Source organism: Eurosta solidaginis, chromosome X (genome assembly GCF_040869045.1).
Source record: "Eurosta solidaginis isolate ZX-2024a chromosome X, ASM4086904v1, whole genome shotgun sequence".
Taxonomy (NCBI): domain Eukaryota; kingdom Metazoa; phylum Arthropoda; class Insecta; order Diptera; family Tephritidae; genus Eurosta; species Eurosta solidaginis.
This window is the reverse complement of record NC_090324.1, coordinates 199,050,457-199,068,813: the sequence shown is the minus strand read 5'-3', so window position 1 is coordinate 199,068,813 and position 18,357 is coordinate 199,050,457. Positions and strand designations below refer to the sequence as shown.

At 40.0% G+C, this 18,357-nt stretch overlaps 1 protein-coding gene across 1 annotated transcript in view; it reads left to right on the top strand.

Annotated features, from left to right (window-relative positions):
• LOC137235367 (nuclear factor 1 B-type-like) overlaps positions 1–18,357 on the top strand; it is a 957,540-nt gene that overhangs the window by 181,657 nt on the left and 757,526 nt on the right. The window lies entirely within an intron of this gene.

Below are 18,357 nucleotides of genomic sequence, written 5' to 3'. Positions count from 1 at the left end.
AAGATATATATTAGAATTGGCTTCGAGTGTATCTGACTAAATATTAAACTGTGAACTATATTTAAAAATACTATTCACTTTATTTAAGTAAACAGAATACTTAGTTCCTTAATCTCCAAAAGACGAATGATAATGTGCATTTTATGTTGGATAGCTTTATATACCTACTCAAATTATTAAAATGAATTTCAGGTATACAATTTGTAACTAAAAAAATGTATGTTGTTAACAAGTTCCAATAACAAAAACGACCTTACCGCCTTACTGAAGGTTGTTTAACTTTATTTGATGTAAAAAGTGAAGTTGCAGTTGGACGCCGGTAGACTTTATAAATTTACGTAACTGAATATTTCACAAATAACTACTGTTTATTTGACGGACCACATATTTTAAAATTGGTTTTTTTTTATCAAAGTTTTAAAAAGGGCCTAAAAATAGGCATTTCGGAAAACAGGTATATCCGCCAACTTTTAACAAACCAAAAAACAATTTTTTTTGTTTCAATCCCAAATTAAATTATCTTTAATTGGTATACAAAAAAACGACAACCGGTCGCCTTCTTTACTCACAAAACCATTTTAAATACAACGAAAAAGAAGAAAAATTTCCAATTTTTCCCAATGTTGAAAATTGGTCAATTTTGAGCGGCTCTACCTGGTAAACTATTCTCTATTAGTAACATGTATTAGATTTAGCGAACGCTTTCATGATTTCTTTGATTTTTGCCATGCTTTAACGGCAGAGGCGCCACTGTGCGTCATTCTACTTGCGGTAGTCCACGCAAAACCTCTTTGTCCCATCTTTCTTCTTCACAAGTACCACAGGTGAGCTCCATGTACTAGCTGATGGTTCGATAACACCGCTGTCGCTCATTCCTTGTACGATTTAACTTACAACTTCCCGCTTCGCCAGTGGAACACTACGAGGAGCTTGACGTATCGGCGTCGCGTCTCCAGTGTCAATTTTTTGTTTAACAACATTGGTGCGGCCTGGTTTGGAACCATCCTGGTCAAATATGTTTGCGAACTTTAGGAGCAGTTGCTTTGCCTTACTCCGATAACCTTCGTCTAGTTTTACTTTTACGACCAGCCAAGTTGGAACTACCATGACCGGTGCTGCAATGACGTGCAATTTGACTTGGGTTACCGCACTTGAACCACTTCATAACTGCGGCATTTTTCTGTTGTAATCCCTTCAGTGCTTCCAAAATTGTGTCTACCCAATCTGACCTTTCCACTGCCATGCGATGAGCTTTGTATGCGGGCTTACTCAAAAGTGACGCTGTTTCCTGTGTCAGTGCATCGGATACCGTTTCAGCAAATGTTGGCTCTGGGTTCGCATATGTAGCTCGTTTCGTTTCGACATCCCGCATTCCATTTATAAAGCTCTGAATTTTAACCCTCTCGGTGTGTTCCACGGGTGCGTCTGCATTTGCGAGATGAGCCAATCTTTCAACATCCGACGCTAACTCTTGCAAATACTCATTCGCTTTTTGGTAACGGTTTTGCAACTCAATTAGGTATATCTGTTTTCTATGCTTGCTTCCATAACATCTCTCGACAGCGGCCATCAATGCTTCATAGTTGTTCCGCTCTCCTTCGGGAATCGTCTGTAGGATTTCGGCTGCTGGCCCCTTCAATGCTACGAATAGAGCTGCAACTTTATCTTCAGCATTCCAGTTGTTCACTGCTGCGGTCTTCTCAAACTGTAGCTTAAAGACCTGGAAAGGAACAGAGCCTTCAAAATATGGAGTTTTTACCTTCGTATTGCTTGCTGAAACAGCTGGGCGATTTAATTGCAACTCCTGTATACGACCTCTCAAAGCATCCACCTCGGCTTCAATTTTTTCCTCAAACTGCATTATTTTCTCGTCCATACGCGCTTCGAGTTTTGATGACATACGCGCCTCTTGCGCTTCGAATTGTACTCTTATGCGTGTCTCTTGCTCTTTCAGTTGTGTGTCCACCTTTGACGTAATCTGTGTCGACATTTCTGAAATACGCGTTTCTTGTGCTTCAATCTTTGATGTTATGCGTGTCTCCTGTGATTCTAGTTGAGATGTTATATTTGTCATTTGTTCTTCCAGTTGAGATGACAGTTGATATGTTATATCTGTGTTGACATATCGGTTGATATTTGTGACTACATTTGCTTCAGCACTGCTAGTATCGCGTTAGTGTCTACACTTGCCAATGGATTCGGAGTCTCTATCTTCTCCTCCAATTTCCGCATCAGAATAAAAGACATAGTCGTCCACATCAATTCCTTCCAACTCCATTAACTCTCGTAGCCGTGCTTTAAGTTCGATCTTATTGCCGGTTGTATTCAATCCACGGCTCTCCAACTCCTTCTTCAGTTGTGGATCTTTAATTCACTTAACTTTGCCAGGTCCAAGTTGTATTCGCAATCTTCGGAATTTATTCAACAATTCCTCTTCTGACACCAATTGAAACGAATTTAGTGAAATTCCACTTATTCCAAATCTTCTGCTAACGTTCGAATCACTAAACTGTTGAATAAATAACTCCAATATTGAATAATGCAAAAATGATCTTTATTAGACTACTTGAAAGTACACTTATACTTCGCAACTAATAGCTTGCTTAAATCAAACTGATTGCCGTGCCTCAACTGTTGCTGCCTTTTATTCTATTTGGCTTCCTCGTTGACATATTTCTAGGTGCTTCTATTTCAAGAATTTACTAGTTAGTTATCAGCTATAAATTTCTCAGCTATAACTACAGAAGCACGATTTTATAGCTTCTCTCGTAGCCCATGCACGTGTATATGCGAGTGATACTTGCACAAATGATTGCATACTTTTGGGAGTATCTCAGATATATACATGTGTTTGTGCGTTACTTTCCGTTGCTTGTATGGACATATGTATAGCCATAATGATTGATTTATTGATGTGCATACAAGTCACTGCTTAGTGCTGCCTTAGAGATGATAGTATCCCTTAGTGTTGCTAATATTCGTCACAATATGTATATGGGTATGTATGGGATAATGTAGGTACATAGTAACAAGCAAATAGACGTGATGCAAATTTTTAAAAAAGTTTTTCTCAGCGAATCATTAGCTTACAAAAATTGTTTTCCTGTGCAAAGCAATGACATACATACATATAAGCACATAAGTATAGACAGATTTCGGTTTTCCAAAATTATGAAATTTCTAAATCGCTTTCCATGTTTTCCTAAATTTTCAAAAGATATGTACTGTAAATTTTACTTTATACATACGAGTATAATACACATTTAAATGCATTCATTTGTTTTAAATTGCATGGGAACACTCTCATGCATGAGACCCTCTTTTGCATGAAAACTTCATACATTTTTATACTCAGCTGAGCAGAAATCACAGAGTATATTAATTTTGTTCGCATAGCGATAATCCGTATCGGCATAAACTAATCGAGGTAGATATAGACTTCTATATATCAAAATCATCTGGGCGAAAAAAGAAATTCATTTAGCAATGTCCGTCCGTCCGTCTGTCCGTCCGCCCTTAAACACGATAACTTGAATAAATTTTGAGGTATTTTAATGAAATTTGGTATGTAAGTGCCTGGGCACTCATCTCAGATCGCTATTTAAAATGAACGAAATCGGATGATAACCACGCCCACTATTTCGATATCGAAAATTTTGAAAAACGGAAAAAGTACGATAATTCAATACCCAAGACGGATAAAGCGATGAAACTTGACCTTATGACGCAGAATAGAAAATTAGTAAAATTTTGGACAATGGGCGTGGTACCGCCCACTTTTAAAAAAAGGTAATTTAAAAGTTTTGCAAGCTGTAATTTGGCAGTCGTTGAAGATATCGTGATGAAATTTGGCAGGAACGTTACTCCTATTACCATATGTGCGCTAAATAAAAATTAGCAAAATCGGAAGACGAACAGGCCCACTTTTAAAAATTTTATGACGCAGAACAGAAAATTAGTAAAATTTTCGACAATGGGCGTGGTACCGCCCACTTTTAAAAAAAGGTAATTTAAAAGTTTTTCAATTTGTAATTTGGCAGTCGTTGAAGATATCGTGATGAAATTTGGCAGGAACGTTACTCCTATTACCGTATGTGCGCTAAATAAAAATTAGCAAAATCGGAAGACGAACAGGCCCACTTAAAAAAAAATTTGTTTAAAGTGTGAAAATGGGCGAAATCGGTTGAAGCCACGCCCAGTTTTTATACACAGTCGACCGTCGGTCCTTCCGCTTGGCCGTTAACATGATAAGAAAAATCGATATATTATTAAACTTAGTTCACGTATTTAGCTGAGCTCACTTTATCTTGGCATTAAAAATGGGCGAAATCCGACTATGACTACGCCCACTTTTTCGATATCGAAAATTTAGAAAAATGAAAAATGCCATAATTACATACCAAATACGAAAAAGGGATGAAACATGGTGATTGGATTGGTTTTTTTACGCAAAATATAACTTTGGAAAAACCTTTGTAAAATGATTGTGACACCTACCATATTAAGTAGAAGAAAATGAAAAAGTTCTGCAGGGCGAAATCGAAAGCCCTTGGAATCATGGCAGGAATACTGTTTGTGGTTTCATATATATAAATAAATTAGTGGTATCCGACAGATGATGTTCTGGGTCACCCTGATCCATTTTGGTCGATATCTCGAAAACGCCTTCATATATACAACTAAGGGCCGCTCCCCTTTAAAACCCTCATTATTACCTTATAGAGTCACCCCTGGTCCACCTTTATGGCGATATCTTGAAAAGGTGTACACCTATAGAACTAAGGCCCACTCTGTTTTAAAATACTCATTAACACCTTTCATTTGATACCCATATGGTACAAACAAATTCTAGGGTCACCCCTGGTCCACCTTTATGGCGATATCTCCAAAAGGCGTCCACCTATAGTTTTGGCCCACTCTCCTTTAAAATACTCATTGACACCTATCATTTGATACTCATATCGTACAAACAAATTCTAGAGTCACCCCTGGTCCACCTTTATATCGATATCTCGAAAAGGCGTGCACCTATAGAACTCAGGCCCACTCCTTTTTAAAACACTCAATAAAACCTTTCATTTGATGCCAATATCGTACAAACACATTATAGAGTCACCCCTGGTCCACGTTTATGGCGATATCTCGAAAAGGCGTCCACCTATAGAACTAAGGCCCACTCCCTTTTAAATAATCATTAACACCTTTCATTTGATACCCATATCGTACAAACACATTCTAGAGTCACCCCTGGTCCACCTTTATGGCGATATCCTGAAATGGCATCCAGCTATAGAACTATGACCCACTACCTTTTAAAATACTCTTTAATACCTTCCATTTGATACCCATGTCATACAAACACATTCCAGGATTACCCTAGGTTCACTTTCCTACATGGTGACTTTCCCTTGTTTTGTCTCCACAGCTCTCAGCTGAGTATGTAATGTTCGGTTACACCCGAACTTCGCCTTCCTTACTTGTTTTAAACTATATTTATGTTATTTTATATTTTATTGGTGCAGGAATTTTAATTTTCTCTGATTTCTTGCTGTTGAAATAATTTCAAATTCCTCAGGAAAATATAAAATTATTTTGATTTTAATAAAAATTATCTTTATTTTTTTCTCTATTTGTAAATAGTTTCTTGGACATTAACATTATTTGCAATTCACTTGTTGTTGGGTTCAATACATCCTCCATTGTAGGGACCCTATTCATTTGGCATTTTGGTAGAAAATATCGATTAATCAAAAAAACTGATTAGTAATTCTTCATATATTTATTTTACATGCTGACCTATTTTCCTGAACTAGTTCTAGTTCTTTAAGCTCATCTGAGAAAAAAAACTAAGTCTTATTGCACAATTTTTTTTTTTTTAGTTACTAAACAAAATATATATTTTTTATTATTATGTTACTCGTCAGAAAATTGTCTACTCTTTAATATAACCATGATCCAGATTCAATTCAGCTGTTATGTCTTGACCACGATTGATCTTCAGATGTTGCTAAATGTACAGTATTTTAGTTTTAATTATTTGCCAGATAAATATCTGTGAACTTTTAGAATTGTGCACGATCCTTGTAACTGCTTCTTATTAATGAATGCCATAACACATCCAAAACCTTTTTTTAAACGGTTTTATTTAGCTTGACTCTGTGTAGCGACCGGCCGGCAGGTCAGCCGTTGTGACCGAAATTTTTAATTGAAATTCAAGTAACTTCCCGATAAGCTACAAGCTTGAAACTTGGAATATAGTTCAGAACCCGATGTCAATGCAATAATAAGAAAAAACAAGTAAGGAAGGTTAAGTTCGGGTGTAACCGAACATTACATACTCAGTTGAGAGCTATGGTGACAACATAAGGGAAAATAACCATGTAGGAAAATGAACCGAGGGAAACCCTGGAATGTGTTTGTATGACATGGGTATCAAATGAAAGGCATTAAAGAGTATTTTATGAGGGAGTGGGCCATAGTTCTATAGGTGGACGCCATTTAGGGATATAGCCATAAAGGTGGATCAGGGTTGACTCTAGAATGCGTTTGTACGATATGGGTATCAAATGAAAGGTGTTAATGAGTATTTTAAAAGGGAGTAATCCTTAGTTCCATAGGTGGACGCCGTTTCGAGATATCGCCATAAAGGTGGACCAGGGGTGACCCTAGAATTTGTTTGTACAATATGGGCATCAAACGAATGGTGTTAATGAGTATTTTAAAAGGGAGTGGGCCTTAGTTCTATAGGTGGATGCCGTTTCGAAATATCGTCATAAAAGTGGACCAGGGGTGACTCTAGAATGTGTTTGTACGATATGGGTATCAAATTAAAGGTATTAATGATGGTTTTAAAAGGGAGTGGTGGTTGTTGTATAGGTGGTCGCCTTTTCGAGATATCGCCATAAAGGTGGACCAGGGGTGACTCTAGAATGCGTTTGTACGATATGGGTATCAAATGAAAGGTATTAATGAGTATTTTAAAAGGGAGTAATCCTTAGTTCCATAGGTGGACGCCGTTGCGAGATATCGCCATAAAGGTAGACCAGGGGTGACCCTAGAATTTGTTTGCACAATATGGGTATCAAAAGAAAGGTGTTAATGAGTATTTTAAAAGGGAGTAATCCTTAGTTCCATAGGTGGACGCCGTTTCGGGATATCGCCATAAAGGTGGACCAGGGGTGACCCTAGAATTTGTTTGTACAATATGGGCATCAAACGAAAGGTGTTAATGTGTATTTTAAAAGGGAGTGGGCCTTAGTTCTATAGGTGGACGCCGTTTCGAAATATCGCCACAAAGGTGGACCAGGGGTGACTTTAGAATATGTTTGTACGATATGGGTATCAAATTAAAGGTATTAATGAGGGTTTTAAAAGAGAGTGGTGGTAGTTGTATATGTGAAGGCGTTTTCCAGATATCGACCAAAATGTGGACCAGGGTGACCCAAAACATTATCTGTGGGATACCGCTAATTTATTTATATATCTAATACCTGCCAAGATTTTAAGGGTTTTTTATTTCGCCCTGCAGAACTTTTTCATTTTCTTCTACATAATATGATAGGTGTCACAACCATTTTATAAAGTTTTTTCGAAAGTTATATTTCACGTCAATAAAACAATCCAATTACCTTACCATGTTTCATCCCTTTTTTCGTATTTGGTATAGAATTATGGCATTTTTTTCATTTTTCGTAATTTTCGATATCGAAAAAGTGGGCGTGGTCATAGTCGGATTTCGTTCATTTTTCATACCAAGATAAAGTGAGTTCAAGTAAGCACGTGAACTAAGTTCATTAAAGATATGTCGATTTTTGCTCAAGGTATCGTGTTAACGGCCATGCGGAAGGACAGACGGATAAAAACTGGGCGTGGCATCAACCGATTCCGCGCATTTTCACAGAAAACATTTAACGTCATAAAATCTATGCCCCTACCAAATTTCAAAAGGATTGGTTAATTTTTGTTCGACTTATGGCGTTAAAAGTATCCTAGACAAATTAAATGAAAAAGGGCGGAGCCACGCCCATTTTGAAATTTTCTTTTATTTTTGTATTTTGTTACACCACATCATTACTGGAGTTGAATGTTGACATAATTTACTTATATACTGTAAAGATATTAAATTTTTTGTTAAAATTTTACTTTGATGATTTTGATTGAGCTTTAGGCCAGATTATTGAATAAAACTTCTTTTTTAGTAGTATTCAAAATATATATATTTTTCAAAAAAATATTAAAAATTTTTTTTTAAAAGTGGGCGTGGTCCTTCTCCGATTTTGCTAATTTTTATTAAGCGTACATATAGTAATTGGAGTAACGTTCCTGCCAAATTTCATCATGATATCTTCAACGACTGCCAAATTACAGCTTGCAAAATTTTAAATTACCGCCCCACGCCCATTGTCCACAATTTTACAAATTTTCTATTCTTCGTCATAAGTTCAACTCATCTACCAAGTTTCGTCGCTTTATCTATCTTTTGTAATTAATTATCGCACTTTTTCGGTTTTTCGAAATTTTCGATATCGAAAAAGTAGGCGTGGTTATAGTCCGATATCGTTCATTTTAAATAGCGATCTGAGATGAGTGCTCAGGAACCTACATACCAAATTTCATCAAGATACCTCAAAATTTACTCAAGTTATCGTGTTAACGGACGGACCGATGGACGGACGGACGGACATGGCTCAATCAAATTTTTTTTCGATCCTGATTATTTTGATATATGGAAGTCTATATCTATCTCGATTCCTTTATATATGTACAACCAACCGTTATCCAATCAAACTTAATATACTCTGTGAGCTCTGCTCAACTGAGTATAAAAAACATTCCAATAGGTGGCGCATGGATCGAAATATTTAAAAAAAATCGCATTTGTGTGTAGAAGTGACATCAAAATAATTTGGAGTTCGTGGCGCCCAGTCCAGTAAAGTCTTTGGAAGGATTATGTATTGAGGACTTAGATTGTAACAAACTGTCAGGAAAGAGTACTTGCAGTCATGAGTCACTAAATCAACTAAAAGAATGAGAAATAATAGACAATTAAATAAAGACTAAAAACTTGAAAAAAAAAATAATAAAAAAAATTTTAGTTAAACGGTTTTATTGAAAACAATACTTGCATTGAGTAATAATAATACTAAAAGCTAGAAACTAATTAGGTAGGTCCTAGGTACTAGTCATCACACTCCTCATCAATCTAGGATGTTGATCAGACAATTAAAAAAAAGCGTTGGACGCGTGAAATTTCCAAAAAGGTGAGGTGTAGCATAACGTGATTAATTTTCAGTTGGTCTTACTTATGACTATCAATAGAAACTTGACGCGTCCAACACTTTTATTTAATTGTCTGATCAACGCCCTAGATTGATGAGGAGTGTGATGACTAGCACCTATGACCTACCTAATTATTTTCTAGCTTCTAGTATTATTATTCCTTAATGTAGGTATTGTTTTCAATAAAACCGTTTAACTTAAAATTTTTTTTAAATTATTTTATTTTTTGATGATCTCATGATTTGTGCCAGGATCACAGCAGACCACTATTGTAACAGCAATGTGCTAATTAAACTCGAGGCAGGATGACCATGTGGAATGAAAACAATTGTATTTTTGTGTTGTTCTCAGAGTGATCGCAGTTATTGACTTTATTGAAAAAAAAAAAAATGGTTCTTAGGCCCGGTTTTTCAGTTGTTGCTTAAGCTTAAACTCTACTCAAATTTAAACTCCAGTTAAACTACTGAGCAGTTTTTCAGTCACAGTTTAAGGCCGCCTAAGGGGCAAGTTTTTTGTTCGGCATGATTGGTTTTTTTTTTTTTTATTACGTATATAATTTGAAAATGCGGCAACAGCTGACTTTTTTTTACCCAACAAAGATGAAAAAATCCTACAGCGAGGTATATGGAAAAAAAGTTCTTAGAGGTACTTTTCCAACATTTTTCACAGTTAAAACCTGCATTTTAACAAATGAATAGGAGACAAAATATGTTAGCCAATATTTCTTTTATAGTGTGAATGTGCTTCGGCGTCCGTCAATTGATTGAGTGAGCCAATCAGGTGCTATTATCTCATTAAGCGAGGATTCTTGTAGTAGTAGCCCATATAATTTTAATTTAGCTCTTACTTTAATAGAACTCTTGGGTGCCTTTTTTTAGACTGAATGTAGTTAATTTTATTTTTGGTTCTATTGGCCTGTAAATAATTAATTATTTACCTACCATTAATTTCTTGTCTTCAAGACCGGTGCATAAACCTGTGACCTATGGATATGCGTTAGCTTTTTTTGCTCACGAGAAATGTTAGTGCTATGGTTGTGTAGTGCTATGATTTTAGTAACACTACAGTGGCACAGCAATCAGGTCTATAAGCAACAAATGGCATAGGTCCTAGAAGGCTTCTAGTTTTTGCCAAGAGGACGGAGTTATTTTATAATACAGGTCCTGGTTTTTAATAGGATTTTTTGGTTTGGTCGTTGAGAAAACCTCTGGTATTATTATTATTGATAGGTCTGGAAGCACTGCGACCTTTGTGCAGATCTATTGTGCAAGACTTTTCAACCTAACTTTGTATCTGGAGGCTCTTGATGTATCTAAGTAACTCTTCAGGCTTTTAAGGACTGGGGATATATGCTTTACCCCTTGCTGTAACAGACAAGGGTAGACCCCATCCGGTCCTGGTGACTTGAATGAGCTGAAATTAGACAGAACCCATTGCACTCGTTTCACAGTGGTGAGCTTTGTTGCTAGGCTTTTTTCATTACCACTGATGGTTGGCAAATCTGCTATTATAGATGGTGATTGATAGCCTGTTGTGCAGTCAGGAAAGTGTGTTTCGAGTAATAGTGGAGGCATCTCTCATTGAAAGCTCTTTTAATGTCAGACTGGAGCTGTTCAGCTTCCTTCTCAAGCTCCTGCACGGTGGTTATAGGTCGCTGTAAGCTGTTACCAGCTTCTTCAGTAATGAAACGGAAAAGCTCCCAGTTCGTTTCCCTGGGATTTCTAAAAACTGGCATGTGTTCCGGAAAGTGACCAATGTCGAATACAATGTGTTTGTGGTCCGACATTGATTCCTCTCTTGAAACATGCCAGTTAGTGACGGTGCTGACCATATTATAGCTGCACAGAATAAGATCTAAAACTTCCCCTCTAATGGCATTTACAAAGGTGGGTGCATTGCCCCGGTTGATAATGCTTATATTATTACTACTGATAAACTCAAGGAGGTACTCACCCCTGTTATTGATGTTCATTATATCCCATGTTGTAAGATGGGAATTTGCGTCACAGCCGAGGATCCATGGTGTGCCACTCTGCTGACAGTATTTGATGAGGGCTATTGTTTCGTTTGTTGGGGCCGTTTCTTCCTCCACCGGAAAGTAGGCAGAGGCCAAGATTGTCTCTTGTTCGCGTTATGGGGTTGGAATTTTAGCAAAAACTGCTACTAGATCAGCCGTCATAAACTGTAAAAGTGGAAGAAATATTAGTTTGTTGCTTAAAAGCATCGCCGCTCTTGGGCGAGAACTGGTGGCATAAACTAACTTACCATCAGTACTGTTCAGGCCTTTTACGGCACAGTGTTGAATCCAGGGCTCCTGGATGAAGGTTATTCCCAGACTTTCTTCTTCAAATTTTTTAATTAGGACGTCTGAGGCTGCCTTGGCATGGTGAGGATTCACCTGAAGGCATTTCAGACGGCTTTGCTTTTGGGCTTTGATAAGGAGGGGAGACACTATTTATGGTCTTTGCGGCCACGTGTAGCCACCCCCTTGCCTTATTGTTAAACGACATTTCGGCTTCTTCAGCCATTCGTCCTCGTCCTTTTTTGTTCCCTTTCCTGACATTGGGGCTCCCACGAGGTGGTTGCCTTGTTGCCGGGTTTTTGGGGGACAGGTTGGCGTACTGTTGCTGCCTCGTTTGGGATCTGTGAGCCAACACCAGACCCAGAAGGCCTGGGCTCTTCTTGAGAAGGTTTTTGGGGGTGTCCGATTGACTCGGCAAATCCTGTTGTTCATTATGTAAATGCCTACTAGATACCTTCAAGTTCTTCGAACAGCAGGGTTTGTCATCCGCAACCGTATCCTCCCCCTCACCGTTATTGTCACTGCCGTTGGTATTTATATTTACCAGGGACAGGGATGGCTTGTTTTTGGGCCTTAACTTGAGTCTCTCAAACCCGCAGAAAATCAAGTAGTTGCGTTGCTTTAATAGCTCCGCAGACAACGGGTCGACGGCTATAGTAACTTCCGCCACCGTGGACTTTCGAATCCGGTTGAGGATTCTCCAGTTCCTGGTACCCAAGCCGACATTTTGCGCCTCAGCTAACCTCAAGGCGTCGTCGTTTGAGGGGCATTCCTCTTCCTTAAAGTACCCCACGAGAATGATGCGACGTGATATATCCGCATCAGATACCACCTTCAGCTTGGCACCTTGGCATGGAGTGAGCTCTGAGGCGATAGCCCTTAGCCACTCCGGGGTGGTTGCATCCCTGCAGGTGATAGAAAGCCAGCCAGGGCGAGGTGTGCAACCGCTAAAGATGGGCTTTATAACACCATCTTTTCGGCTCATCACCTCTCCCAGGATGGCCTTCTGTATGGCCTTCAGTTCCCCTGAAAACCAGACCGTGGCTGGATAGTCGGGAGGTATAATGCCCAGCCTTACCCCACTCAGGACATCCCTGAAAATGGCCGACTGCTTGGCTGTTGCATCAGGATGTGGAGGCATGTTTGCCTCGACATTTGATGCACAGCTTTCCACAGGTTTGACAATATTTTTGTATTGTCAGCTGTTGGCAGGGACATCTTTTTGGGCTCTCTCTCTGGTGGAGTCGAGCTATCTGAGCGACCTCTCTTGGCTGACCCCTCACCACGGACCGATCCCAAGGGTTCTTTGGCAAGTCCCCTGGCTACATTGTAGCTAATTCTCCTGGACATTAATCGCTTGAGACGTTTTCGAGCGGCACCACTTAGCCGATCTCGCTCTGCATTCCGGCCAGGCTGATCTCGTTTCGCTGGAGAGGCAAGGAGCCTCTCTTCATCTTCCGGCGAGATTGTGGATTGTGACTCTATCCGATTTGCATCCTGCAGAGTCCCCGCATCTGCCATCTCCACTTCATGCAGGGGACTATTCGGCCCCGGCAAGTCTGCGGCGACAGCTGATTCGGCTTGCACCGAAAGGTCGCATTCGACCTGATCTATTGGGAGCTGTTCAGCTCCATTTTGGTTGTTTTTTATATTATTATTATCCACAAAAATACCCACGAGTATGGGGGAAGGTAGGTTAGCTGGGACATAGCCCCCACTATCCCAGCAAGACTAATTACATCATCAGGTATCTGGAGGCCACCATTATAAGACACACTAACGTAGTGCCATTCATCCCATGAGCACGGTTCGGATGACACTCGTAATTACGGATTTTATCGAGTTGTCTTCTCTAGATCCGCCATATTTGTTAGCAAAGCTTGGGCACCTTATTCAGGGTGTGACCCTTATCCACGTATGGACGGTCTTGAACTAAAAACAGCACCTGTTTATAGGAAAACTTGGCCCAGGGGAAACGGAGTGCGGATGGGAGATGGGATAAGAAGGGAACTCTGGTTAAAGGGAGGAGAAACGGGTCGCCGCTCGCATTCGCCGCCGTTACCAGGTGTCACCGCGAGGAGGCTCCACCCAAATGTGGGGGGAGGGTGCAAGAACCTACGAATCGACGTTTTGAGATGACGCCGGTGTGCGCAAGGCGAGACATTCCCATCAAAGACACCAAAAAAAAAAACCTCTGGTAAGTCCATAGACGTATTAAATATATGTAAGGTCTATACTTAGTTCGATAAGGTCCTAGACTTAATTTACGTTGATAATATATTACAATTTTATTTAAGCCAGTCCGATATTATAGTCTTATCAGATGGCTTTTATCATCCAGCTCTCGAGAAAGTTCAACAAATTACAAGTAAGGCTCAAGGTTGTCATACCGTTACATCCTATCGCAGTAGTCGGTTTGCATTTTTCAAAATGTTAAAAAAGTGCTGTCTGAATTAACTTGGCCTGAATATAATGATCATATGACTACTCTCCATACCAAAACGTTATAATTGCATGTGAAAAGTTTGTAGAAAATTTAGGAAAATACAATCAAGAAGTACAATGTCTTAGATCAAATTCAAAATTTTAAAGAAAAAGTTAAGTAAGTTAGACCAGTTTGCTATATTTCCAACACTTGATGCATAGACTGAGTTGAAAAAAATACACGTTGGTCGAATTTCGACCACAGGCGATACTAGTACTCTTTATTGCATATGCGGAAAAATATCGTAATTCCATTTATGCTGAATGAATGAAATTTGAACCTTTATAAAAGATCAAAAATTTTTGAGAACTTCCCTTAATTAAATGTACTAGAAGAAACCAAATACATCTCGTTAAACAAATACATAATAAAGACATCTCGCTGAACTTTTATATTCAAATTGTAACATTACTACTGTGAAAAAAGATGGGAAGAATCAGGAGCTGTGATAGAAGGAGAGCTAGAAAAAGACAGAAGGAGAGGCAAGAGAAGATGCGGTAGAGGCAGAGAGAAAGGTAGAGGATAGCCCGAGGAGAAAAAGAGGCATAAAGATAAAGTATGGAAAGGGGAGAAAGAGAGTAGAAGGATAAAAAAATGGTAGGAGGGTATTAATCATGAGCTATAACTATATAAAATGGTATTTCCAAATAAATACTGGGCCGAATCATAACATACGATCACAGATCGAATACGATACGAAAGAAAACTACGTGATACGTCAGTAGTATAAGTTATTTTGAACAAATTGCCATTTTAAGGCCAAAAGTACGTTGAAACATGTTTTTAGATACAATGCTGTTAGTAAAAATACCAACAAATAATCAGTTCAGCGATTACGTTTTTTTACTCATTCACGTATATGGCAAAACTTCAACGAGGTGGAGAATTTAGATTGAAATCAGCTTTCTCACTATCATACATCATTCTTAGTATTCCAGATGGATAGTCATGGCTAGTGGTAGACCGATACGAGCACTGAGTGAGTAGTATCAATACTTTACCAAAACATACTCGAGTATTTTCCAAGTACCTAGTAAAGTATTAATACTTTACCTCTGTAATTTTCGCCGTTACCTTACCAAGAGCCGATGGTCTACAAAGTTCAGTCCATTAAGCCCACAGGTAGGTAGGTTGAACTGGCCGGTCCATGAGGACCCCACATAGACTGATTGAGTCCGTAGTGTTACCAGAAGTTTGTTTTAACGACCAAACTGAAAAACCCTATCAAAAACCAGGACCTATGTTATAAAATAACTCCGTCCTCTTGGCAAATACTAGAAGCTTCCTAGGACTTAAGCCATTTGCTGCTTCTAAATCTGACAGCTGTATCACTCCTAATAGCTGAAGTCTTAACCTGGCAAGTGCAGGGCACGAGCACAGAACGTGCTCGATCGTTTCCTCCTCCAACCCTCACTTCCTACATCTGCTATCACTGACCAAGCTTAATTTAAAGGCATGTGACGCCAGAAGGCAGTCTCCAGTCAGAATACCCGTCATGAGTCTACAGTCCTCTCTTTTTAATGATAAAAGCAACTATGTTAGTCTAAGGTTGTAAGACCTACACATAATCTTCGACACTTTACAGCCCCGCGCTTGAACCCACGACTTTCTCGCTTCTTCGATCATGTGCACCTCTCAAGGTGCTTCAAGGGATGCGCCCTTCTTTGCTAGTTTATCCGCTTTTTCATTCCCATCTATTCCCGTATGCCCTTGGACCCAATATAGATGTATGCTTCTCCCTGTCCCGATTAACTCCAGAGACTGCTTACACTCCAAAACGCATCTAGATGCTGTGCTGTGCGAGATTATTGCCTTTATTGCTGCTTGACTGTCAATATAAAAGTTAACACGGTTGCAGCTTAAGCTATTCTCTTCCAGGGTTTCTGCTGCTTTGGTTACGGCTAATATTTCCGCTTGCGCCAACCGTCCACCTCTATTGTGGCCTTAAGATCTCCCTCGAAGCGAAGATAGGGAATCATGTAGTCTGTTCGTCTTATGATTGATGACGTTATACTACTATGGCCATATGATCGGCGCTCAAGCTGCCCGAAGCACCGAGCCTAGTTGCGGCCGTTAACACTTTGTTCTTTGCTACAAGGTCTACAGGTGTGATGTGCAGAATGGCATACAGTGCAGCCGTCGGGGTTGTTTTCAGGGCTCCCGTAATGCTAAGTATCGATATTCTGCATACCCCATCTAATTTTTTGAGGTATGTTGTTTTTTTGTGTGGCTTTCCACCAAGCTAGAACTCCATAGTATAGAATAGGGCTTACAATCGCTGTAAAAACCCAATGAGAAAGAGAGGGCGGTAGGCCCCACGTACACCCCAGCATTCTTTTACATGCATATAGTGCCGTTGAGGCCTTCTTGACCCTCTCCTCCACGTTGAACTTCCATGACAGCTTACTGTCTAGGATGATTCCTAGATATTTTGTGCAAGGTTTCTCCTGTAAGGTCACCCCTCCTAACTTAGGCCTGGTCCAATTTGGGAACTTGTACCTCTTTGTAAATAAGACCATATCCGTCTTCTCCGCATTTACTTTCCACCCGACATTAGATACCCAGGTATGAATATCCCGTAGCGCCCGATCCATCAAAGAACTAATCGTTGGAAGACACTTTCCACTTATGACAATTGCAACGTCATCTGCGTAAGCCGTAAGTTTTACCGGTCCCTCATCGAATTGCCCGAGCAATTGCTCGATGACCAGCGTCCACAGCAGAGGTGATAGCACCCCTCCCTGCGGCGTGCCCCTGTCCACTGATTTCGTGGCCTCGTACAATCCCCATTGTGATGTAATCTTTCTGCAATTTAACATGCAGCCGATCCATCTGATTAAGGCAGGATGTACTTTAATGTAATTAAGACCATCCATAATCGCCCATTTTGCAACATTATTGAAAGCCCCGGCAATGTCCAAGAAGACTCCTAGAGCATACTCCTTATATTCCAGGGATTTCTCTATGCTTATTACCACCCTGTGCAATGCGGTGTCTACCGACTTGCTTTTGGTGTACGCATGCTGTGTTGTGGAGAGCAGCTTTTCATCCACGTTGGACTTTATGTACACATCTATCAGCCTCTCAAAGGATTTGAGCAGAAATTATGTTAAGCTAATGGGTCTATAGTCTTTGGGATACACGTGACCGATCTTACCCGCCTTTGGTAGAAAAGCTACACGAGAAGTTCTCCAAGAGTGCGGTACATGATTCAGTCTTATGCACCCATCGAATATTATTTTAAGCCATTCCACGACCGCCCTACTTGGGACTTGTAACATGGCCGGAAATATACCATCTGGGCCCGGCGATTTAAAATTAGAAAACGTCTTCACTGCCCACTCGATCTTGGTATCGGTCACCAAGCCCGGCACTACTAGCTCCGTGATCGAAGTGTGAGTGATGTCTGCTGGCTCTTATAAACCGTCTCCCGATGGGAAATGTGTATGGAGAAGCACCTAAAGGGATTCCTAACTATTACGTGACCATTCCCCGTTCTCTTTCTTTATTAGTCCCTGGACTATGTTTCCCTTTGCTAGGACTTTTTTCAACTGTTTCGCTGGAGCACTCTATGTCCATACAGAAACTTTTCCATGGGTTTCTCTTCGCCCTGGTAATTTCACGCTTATAGATCCTCAGTAGATCCCTGTATTCGTCCCGACACGCTTCGCTTTCGCGGTCTTTGCGAGCTTAAAAAATTCTTTTACCTGTATTCTTAGAAGACTCAGCTTATTGCTCCACCATGGCGGCTTTGCTTTTCCTCTGAATCTTCTTAGAGGGCAAGCTTTGTTATACGCAGTCATAAGCGTCCTTGTTAGGAATTCATTCGACTCCTCCAGTTCCTCTACATTAGCAACCTCTTTGGGTTGGCCCAGTTTTGTTTCTACGTGTTCCTGGAATTTAGTCCAGTTCGTTGACCTAGGGTTTCTAAAGGTTCCTCCCTTCTCTACCCTCTTTAGGGGGATGTTGAAGCTGATATACGCATGGTCGGAGAAGGATGATCTATCAAGAACCATCCAATCATACCTAGATATATCTCGCTCGGAGCTCAATGTAATATCCAGAACATTGCTGGATGTTGGACCAATGTATGTAGGGACATTTCCCCTGTTGGCTATCTGCAAATTGGTTTGCAGGATGTAAAAAAACAGAGATTCGCCTCTCTCGTTCGTATCTGCTCTTCCCCACGCATTGTAGTGCGCATTTGCATCTGCGCCTATGACCAACCGCCCTTTGCGCCCTTCCTCCTGTACTAGCCTTTTGCACTCCATCGGTGGGACCTCCGCAGCAT